General features: G+C 36.6%; 1 protein-coding gene across 1 annotated transcript in view; it reads right to left on the reverse strand.

Moving 5' to 3' along the window:
• Positions 1-9,096, reverse strand: part of LOC126779932 (zinc finger protein 62-like) — a 57,381-nt gene that overhangs the window by 8,473 nt on the left and 39,812 nt on the right. The gene's annotated exons all lie outside the window — the stretch shown is intronic.

Below are 9,096 nucleotides of genomic sequence, written 5' to 3' on the forward strand. Positions count from 1 at the left end.
ATGTTCAGGGCGCACTCGGCGCCTGGGACACCGGCGAGCCCCACATACCCCCAACTGTTTATTTATTTATTCATTTTTACTTGTAATCAACAGCGTTACAAAATTGGTTGTACAGTTATTACTCATTACTGAAGTAAGGCCACATAGGATTACAATTTTATAATACGAAAATAGTTATAAAAGAATATAGTTACCACGGGGGAAACGATTAATGCGTTTTCCAGCGTTAAAAAAAATATCGTTGTATTAACGAGACTATCGTTAGTCGTGAATAATTTATAGGCAGATTCCTCGGTATTCTTAATGCCTGCGGGATTGGCTCACTTGCATCACTACACATGCAAGCGCATATTGACGGCAACTAACCTATGGTGTCAATAGGTATGGTGGTGTCTTTGGTTGTTAGACCTGGCTGGGTCACCTGATGGGAAGTGATCATCATCGCCCAGACATTACCACTTCAAAATATTAACCATCCCATACATCGCCACTACGCCACCAAGCTTGGTTACTAAGATGTTATTAATTACAGGCACTAAAGATTGTGCCTGTAGTTTATTTATTTAATTATATATTATATTAGGGAAACATACAGCATAATATAACACATAAACATTTGATAACAAAATAAGTCTCACATAAGCCAACAAAGTTTCCACTTTTACATTCAAACATGGAATGAACCTGACAATAACAAGTTATTTAACAATTAAAATGTATGAAAAGTATTTAAAATGTGATTTAAAAAGCAGAACAAATAAAGATATAGAAATATTAATGACAAATACAGTTTTTTAAGGCTTCTAAGAACTTAAATAAATTTTCCTTAAATATATCTATATTAGAGTAGCGTTTATTATAATTGTCACATGCCAAAAAGCGATTTTTAGCATAGTTCGTTCTACACATTGGGACATAAAAGGTATGTTTTGAACGGGCAATGGAATGTGAACACTTGATATAAATATTGTTGTATCTACTACTTATACAATTTACTGGTCCAGGCGAAACTTTACAACAGCGATTTATAAATATACTGTCTAGTCTGTTAGCTACCATGATTAGAATTTTGTTTAAGCTGGCCCGCGCCCTGTGAACCAAGGATGCACACTTTTTACGCATTAATGCGTAAAAACAGTCTATATTCAATTCAGCGAACATCCCTGAAGCACTACAGAAGCGACGCAAACCCATCAGCAATCTAAAGGCGTTATTGTACTGGACACAAAGAGCATTGTATGATTTTAATGTATAATTAGCCCACAAACTACAAGTATAAAAAGAGGTACAGTAAGCGCGGAATAATGTTTTATTTTACAGTCCTTGAAGCACGCCCAATTCTTCTGACAATCATGTTAGCTTTTATTGACAATGCTCTCCTCTCCCTTTCAATATCATTATCATCCTTGAGACTGGTGGTTAGTATATGGCCAAGGTATTTAAATTGGAAAACTTGAGTCAACTTCATATTATTAATTTTTACCGAAGGTATTATTTTTGGCCATATATTACCACTTTCAAATATCATTATCACGCTTTTTTTACAATATATATAAGTCCATGTGTTTTGGCATAGCCTTCACAAGTTGCTAATAGTTTTCTTAAACCACAAACTGATGCACTAAGCAAAACCATATCATCAGCGTAACTGATATTATTGACGTTAACTCCATCAATATGGCAACCAACATGCTGGTTACTGAGTATATCAATGAGCTCGTTAATATGAAGAGCGTAGGTGAGCTTAGCCCTCCTTGCCTTACCCCACATTCCAAACTATATGATCGAGATAGCGCTCTATCCCATTTGACATTGTTAATTTGATTGCTATACCAATGTTTTAAAATTCTAGTAACCTCTGATGGTATTTGTGTCTGTTCCAGCTTTGTCTAAAGGATATCATAGGCAACCAAATCAAATGCTTTCGACACATCGAGAAAACATGCATAAATAGGAGTTTTACGGTCCGTATAGTATTTTACGGTTTGCTTTAAACTTAATATTGCAGTTTCAGTCGAGAGACCAGATCGAAAACCAAACTCATTATCATTTGGCTTAAAATATTTATTAATTTGATTGTTGAGTACACTGTCAAAAACTTTGAAAATTATCGTAGCTAGTGATATAGGTCTATAATTATTCTTTTCTGAACTATCACACGTTTTATTTTTTATAATAGGTATCACTATTGTTTTTATCATATTACTTGGCAAATATGCATGAGATAGACAAAAGGAAAATAACATTGCCAAGATTATGGGCAAACGAGGACCAGCATGTTGTAGATGCTCAACGTTGAGACCATCATGACCAGGAGATCTACCTCTAGCTAAATTATTTATTGTCTGTGCAATGTCAAAGGTGGTAACTCTTATTCTAATTTTATCTCCAGACTGAGAATTAAGTGTAGACTTTGCAGAACTTAGAGGCGATTTAACAAAAAAGTCACTAACGCAACCCCATCACATACCATCATCATAACCATCAACGCTCACGGGAATGCCAGGTTTATTTTTTAGATTATTTGAGTGTTTTCAAAAAATGTGGAAGTCTGTGTTGGAATGATGTGAAGCTAAAATATCCATCTAAGGGTCCGTTCACACAGACCGGCTCGGCGAGGAGAGCAGATTTTTATCACGTTGGAAACAGTGTTTTGAGTGATTGTAGTAAAGTTTATTTTTGCATTTGCACCTTTTTTGTCATTAAAAATGCCTGAACGCGCTTCGTGTGAAGTAATAAAAGGAGCCGACCGGCTCCGCTTGCGTGCTCTTTCTCGCTCGCACCCGCTTTCAGATCTCTTCCAGCCGGTCGATGTGAAATAGTTGGCGGCTCCGCTCCGGCCAATTCCAAGCGTATACGACCCGGTCTGTGTGAAAAGAAAAAAGCAGGCCGATGCTCTCCGAGCCGGTCTGTGTGAACGGACCCTTAATTTGATTTTGATGATCTTGACACCATTTCAGACGTGATTTAAATATTCTCCTAGCTTCACATATTTGTTCATATAAACGACCCGCAACAGGCTTTCCATTATTAATACATAGTAAGAATTGTTTCCGGGCTTAACAATGCGCGTCGCTTACATGTCTGTTCCAGCCAATAACTTTTTAAGTGTTTTTCTTTCCCGATATTGAATGATCGACTCACTTTGAACTAATAACATCATTGTACATTTTATCTATGACTAGTCTATGGTTTAATTTATTACATTCATAATCACAACAAATTCTAAAGTCATCTGGGAAATCAATAAGTCGTAATTTTTCATGACATTTGTTTTTGTAAGCACGAACTTGTTCCGAAGACATTTCACTCCAAATTACTGGAATATTACATTTGACATTTTGTTTTTTAATGTTTATAATATAATCTAAATTGCATTCAATTACTAATGGAAAATGATCAGACCATAATACATCATATCCAACATAAGTTTCAATTGCGATATCATCACACCACTATTCTCATCTGACACAGTCTGTTTATTTGCTACAATACAGCTATTGTTACTTTCTTGTCTTTTAGAAGATGAATCTGAAGTGAAGAATTGACCAAAATGCCGTTGTATCACTGTGTGATATATTCACAGCACAACTGTCCGTGTATGCACCTCGCTTTGTGTTTATATTATTAATGTCATCATATGGAGGTGAGTAAACAGATTTTGAAACCTGAAAGTTTCTTTTATATTCTTCTAATTGAGTTTCTGTAACATACGTGGCTTTGATGTCCTTAATTTCAGGCTGTATAGATCTCATCAATAAGGGTACGCGTAACCGTTGGTTCACTCGTGAATGTGCCGACGCTGTATCATCTATGCAGGCGGCATATCGCGCGTGGATCAACGGCTGCATTAGTAGGAAGGCATATACGAGAGCGGATACACAGCGCATTGTACAGATTGGTCATGACCTTATTTCGCATCCTAGGGGCTCCCGTAGCTTCTGGCGTCTGACCAAGTCTGTGCAAAACAATTTCTGCCAACCTTCGCTGCCACCGCTCAGAAATCCGGACGGATCGATAGCTCACAGTCCGCAGGAGAAAGCCGACCTCCTGACTAAACTCTTTGCCGACAACTCTGTGATCGATGATTGTAGTGCGCAGCCACCAACAATACCTTCATGTGGCTACACGATGCCTGACATCAAAATCAGGCAACGTGATGTGCGTGCGGAGCTGCAATCACTTGATATACGGAAAGCTAGCGGTCCCGATGGAATACCAGCCATTGTGCTGAAGAAGTGTGCGGCGGCGTTGTCTCCTGTGTTAACGCGCCTGTTCCAACTTTCTCTCTCTTCGGGATGTGTGCCGGAGGCTTGGAGAAGAGCTAATGTCGGCAAATATCGACCAATAGCTATCACCTCAGTACTTTGTAAGGTGATGGAACGGATTCTAAACAACCAACTGATCCATTACCTAGAAGATCACTGTCTAATTAATGATTGTCAGTACGGGTTTCGACCAAAACGGTCCACAGGTGATCTTCTAGCGTACGTAACACACCCCTGGGGTGAAGCTATCGACAAGCATGGAGAATCGTTGGCTGTCAGCCTCGATATCTCCAAGGCTTTCGACAGGGTCTGGCACAGAAGTCTTCTCTCCAAGTTACCGGCAGATGATAGTACAGTGCATGGTGGATACCACGGGCGCGCAGTGGCTGGACGGGCGGAAACTGAGGAGAGGCGGGAGAATCTTGTCATTGAACTCGATAGGACGTTAGAGCTCATCGTCAAATGGGGTTCTGATAATCTTGTTGAGTTTAATGCCAAGAAAACACAGGTATGCGCTCTCACAGCAAAAAAGTCACCATTTTACCCTCATCCCTCCCTCTGTGGCACACCGCTGATGATACAAAGCATAATCGCCATGCTGGGGATGGACGTTCGCTGCGACCTTAGTCCAAGGGATTACATCGAGGCTATTATAAAAACAGCTTCACGTAAACTCGGAGTTCTGAACAAGGTGCGGCGTTTTTTCACGCCACAACAACTGTGCCTGTTATACAAAACACAGGTACGGTCTTGCGTTGAATATTGCTCGCACCTTTGGGATGGCTCCGCTAAGTACCTACTGGAGGCCTTGGACCGGTTGCAGCGACGTGCAGTACGCATTATTGGCGACGTAAAGGTCACAAGCACCCTTGAACCTTTACAATTGCGTCGCGAGATAGCAGCACTGAGCGCTTTCTATCGACTGTATCACGGCGAGTGCTCTGAGGAATTATTCTCTCTAATTCCTGCTTCCCCCTTCCTTCTTAAGTCCACGCGAGCTGGTTCTCGATGTCACCGCCTAACTGTGACATCAATTCCATCGCGCACAAAGAAATTTGGCAACTCCTTTCTTTGTCGCACTACCAAAAAATGGAATTCCTTACCAGCTCACGTGTTCCCCTCCTCTTACAACCCGGGTTCCTTCAAACGAGGCGTGAAGAGGCATCTTGCGGGCCGGCAAGGCGGGGACGGCTAGTACAGAACATTCTTCCCGACTGTACTGGCCGTCGTCGCGTTTGGACTCTACTACCACTTACCATCAGGTGGAGTAGAGTCATTTGCCATCCCGGGGCATATAAAAAATAATAATAATAATTCTTATATATTTTAATTATTATTTTAGTGATTCTTATTCTAATTATTAATGTATGTTATGTAATTATTAATGTGTGATTTGAATGTATTGAATGTGTAATCATGTACCAAAAGTATGGGCCTTGATGCCTGAAAAAAAAAGATATTATTATTATTTTTCTTGTTTAATTTTTCAAATCTCGGTATACACCTGTAAATTAATGATCACGGACCAAAGTCAAGTGAACATCATCTGGGTCCTAATTGAAAATTTTAAATAATCTGTATGTTTGGCAATGTAGTGTGATCTTTGTCTGACTGCATAAATTTTCTTACTATCCTACACGTGTTCAATATAGCAGCTTTTTGTAATTGAATAAACGTATGTGGAGGTAAATCAAGAGCTTTAAGTGACTGGTGAAGTTGTTGTGGGATAATAGATTGCCTGTAGTAGAAAGAATTATCGGTACTATAGTAACTTTTTGTAGATGCCAATTTCTGCTTATTTCATCTTTTAATTCTGTGTATTTTGCTAATTTTTCAGAAATATGAGTATTAATTTTGTAAATTATGAGTATTTGGTATAGCAATATCTATTACGTATCCAGTTTTATTTAGTTTGTTTATAACAGTGATATCCGGTCTATTGTAAGGTATTGTTCTATCGGTTAAGATAGCTGTGTCAAAATATAGTCCGAAGGTTTGGTTTTTTAAAGCTGCTTGAGGATTCTATTTATAATAAGCTGTACGATTCTAAGGAGCTATAAGCTTCAATTTTAAAGCTAGTTTTTGATGTATTATATAGGCGACCTTGTCATGTCTATGCTTGTAATCAGTTTGAACTATTGTTTTACATGCACCAGTAATATGTTGTATGTTTTCAGAAGAGCTATTGCATCGCCTACACATGTCTGTCCGTAAGGTGGAATTTTTTACTATATATTTTTGATAGTTGAGTGTCTCAATAACCTGATCTTGTATTGCTATAATAAAGCCTTCTGTATCAAGTAAGGCACACCACGACTGAGCCATTCGTTCGACGCAAGTTTGTTGACGTTGGGTTGGCTTAAATTCTGATAGTGTCTTCCATGTAGTGACTTTTGGGCCCAATCGTTTATTTTTGTTTGTTTGTCAGTTAAAGTTTCATTTGTCTGTATTCTAGTGTCTTTTAAGTTTAATTGTATAAATTTGTTATCGTTTTCTACTATAGCTTTATGTAAAGTTGATGATGTAGCTTTATGGTTATTATGGAAGAATTCTTGCAATGTGGCTATTTGCTTATTAGAGATTGACAATATCAATAAGGCCTCTTCCTCCATCCTTTCTAGAAAGTGTTGTGAGTTGAATACACGAGCGGGGATGATGTTTTCTATGCTTTTTATACACTACAATGGTAGTTCTTATTATACGTTGCATTTTCTTTACTCAGATTTTGTCCAATTAATAATACCAAAAGAATATGTCAATGTGGCTACGGCGTAGGTGTTGATGGCTTTTTATTAATTTTCTTGGATTTAAATTATATTTTAATATAGAGTTTATTCTACGCCTAAATGCTTGCTTAACTTTTATTTTTGTTTCCTTTTGTAAAATTTGCTTTGATTGATCCATAACCTAAGTATTTGTAAGTTTCATTTTCATCTAATGAATCGATTTGTGTTCCTTTTTCTGTTAAATAACTGTATCTCTCAAATCGACCTGCTTTTACTGAACTGATTCTACACTTATTTATACCAAATTCCATACAGATGTCCTGTGAAAACCGTTCAATAGTTTTTGTTATAATTTCTAAATGTTTTTGAGTAGAAGTGTAAAGTTTTATGACATCCGTATAAAATAAGTGATTTAGTGAAATATTTTGTCTGCCTGTGGGTATGAGTAACTGGTATCCTTCGTGCATTGTATTTAATGAATTAGATAGTGGGTTGAGGGCAAAGCAGAACCAAAGAGGGCTTAGAGCGTCATCTTGGAATATGCCTCGTTGAATTTTTATAGGTGCAGTTTCGATTAACCCTTTCGTTGTATTAATTCTAAGTCTAGTAATCCAATTGAGTATCGTATTTTGTAAAAAAGATATTATTTGTGAATGTATTTTGTAAATATTTAGTACTTCTTTTAGCCAGGAATGTGGTACTGAATCAAATGCTTTTTTGTAATCTATACTTGGTATGTAAATCTTTTTTCTTAATTTGAACTTGTTTCAATACTACTGAATCAATTGTTCTTTACAGCCTTGGCTTAATTTTCGGCAACCTTTTTATTGTTCTGTGATAATTCTATTTTTTTCGATATAATTATGTATTTCATGAGTCAAACATGCAGATATGAGTTTATATATTGTCTGTAAGAAGGTTATAGGTCTATATTTTGATGGACTGGTATAATCGGATCTATTTTTTGGTATCATATATGTTGTTCCGGCTGTTATATAATTTGACATTGATTCTGGGTTTTTAATAAAACTATTAATGACATTGTATAAGTATGGATTCACGAATGTAAATTTCATATACCAATAATTATGAATATTATCAGAACCTGGCGTTTTCCAGTTATGCAATTTTCATATAATTTCTTTAAGTTTCTAATGAAATGAATTCAAATACCATTTGCTGTGTCTCCTTATATCTACTTTGTTCGTTACATTCATTATTATTGTTATGGGTACCCATCCAAATGTTTGCTCCGTAACTCCGTGGTTTTCCCAAATGTTTGCCCAGCAACTCGGTAATACTTCCGGATCGACAGAATTTTCTGAATTAGTTGAGTTTGTAGACGCCTGATTAGTACTGTTGTTCTTTAGATCACAGTAAAATTGTTTTTCATTGTTTATAAATTTAGTATTTTGTGTTTTACGAAGAGTGCATTTGTTATATCTGGCTAGACAACTACTGGTAACTGTAAGTTTTTGTTTAAGTGTGTCTAAAAATTGCAATAGAGTAGTATTCATGTTTTCGTGCGTGAAATGAATTTTATAATGTTCAAGGATGGCTTTGACATGTTTTGTTAGTTTTCTATTTCTATTACCGTGTTTAGTACCTACCATGTATTGTGTTAGTCTTCCTATTTTACTCCTTAAGTCTTTTACATTTCTTTCTAGTCTTATTTGCCACTTTGGCTTTCTTTCCCGATGCTGGCAGTCGCGTTTTGTGGTATTTGTATTTTAGCTCCATTTACTTTTGCTGCCGTCCATGCACCACAGTAGATAATTGTTTGTAGTGATTTAAATTCTGTTTCTTTATTTATGTACTCGGGTAGAATTTTTTGATTAAAATAATTTACTATTACCGCTAATTTCCTTGATGACTTTTGTTTTGGTATAAATGACCGATTAGTAGGATTTGTGTTAGTATAATACTCAAATGTTTGTTTAAATATTTTCTCTATATCGTCATTTATTATTTGTGGCTGTTGTAAATGTGACAGCGTATCCGCATGATGGATTGTAGTGTGATTATTATTTAAATTTTTATTAATTAACTCGGAATTATTTTCTGTTAAATTAGTATTGACTGTTGAATCTATGTATTAATTG

This window comes from Nymphalis io, chromosome 30 (genome assembly GCF_905147045.1).
Source record: "Nymphalis io chromosome 30, ilAglIoxx1.1, whole genome shotgun sequence".
Classification (NCBI taxonomy): Eukaryota; Metazoa; Arthropoda; class Insecta; order Lepidoptera; family Nymphalidae; genus Nymphalis; species Nymphalis io.